We start from the raw sequence: 803 nt of genomic DNA on the forward strand, positions 1-803 counted from the left end.
CGCGCGCCGGGTCGGAGATCTTGAGATCCCACGGGTGCAAGCGTAGGCGGTAGGGCCTGCCCGGGAAAGGGGGGGGCCGGGACTCGGGGGGTTAATGGCCTCCAAGGGGCCCCGTGAGTAGGATTATTTTCTCTCAGAGAAATTCCTCCGCCTGCGGTTTCTTAAAGGGATCACCAAACCAGCCCCTTGCGCGCGCCCTTGATGCGCAGGCGCACCCTAAGCCCCTCCTTCCTTTCCCACCAAGCCCCCGGTCCCGAGCGTGCGCGTTGAGTAGCCCAGGGTAGGCCAAATCCTGCAAGTCTCTTTGCTGCCAGCAGCTGGTCCCACTACTCAACTATGGCCGCTTCCTTAAAGGGGCCATGACGCAATGATGAAGGAGGAATGCAAGAAATTAGTGAAAGGGCTATCTGGAGTATTGGGTGAAATGTCAGTGAGGGGTCCAGATCACCATCTTGGACCTGACTCCAGTGATACCATTGTAAGGGGAAAATGATGGTGAGCTGAAGTTCACAGTGGACCTCTGAATGTGAAGAATCCCAAGCAACAAGAGAACAAGCCAGTCATCTCAAGAAGATCCACCTTTCTTGCCTTCGGACAGCCTGGTCAGAAGCACAGGGCGTAGACGATTAAGGGCCACCTCTGACAGCCTAACTTCAAAGCCAAAGCCTTTGGTGATTTTGAAGACTGAAGCAACAACTGGAGACAATTTTCTCAAATTTGTCCTTTGTCTAAATCGAAAAGTATCTTAGGAACCATCTACGCTTTCCCATTGGTAAAATTGCAGCCGAAACAAGGAAAGTCAT

General features: G+C 52.8%; 1 protein-coding gene across 1 annotated transcript in view; it reads right to left on the reverse strand.

The window, feature by feature from the left end:
* The window catches only part of ZMYM4 (zinc finger, MYM-type 4), a 163,543-nt gene extending 163,457 nt beyond the window's left edge, over positions 1 to 86 (reverse strand). Inside the window, exon 1 of the mRNA XM_010841194.1 lies at positions 12 to 86. The gene's annotated coding sequence lies outside the window, so the exon portion shown is untranslated. The remainder of the gene's footprint in view (positions 1 to 11) is intronic.
* Positions 87 to 803: the final 717 nt, after the last annotated feature.

The sequence above is a fragment of the Bison bison genome, unplaced genomic scaffold, assembly GCF_000754665.1.
Source record: "Bison bison bison isolate TAMUID 2011002044 unplaced genomic scaffold, Bison_UMD1.0 scf7180017864158, whole genome shotgun sequence".
In the NCBI taxonomy this organism is placed as follows: domain Eukaryota; kingdom Metazoa; phylum Chordata; class Mammalia; order Artiodactyla; family Bovidae; genus Bison; species Bison bison.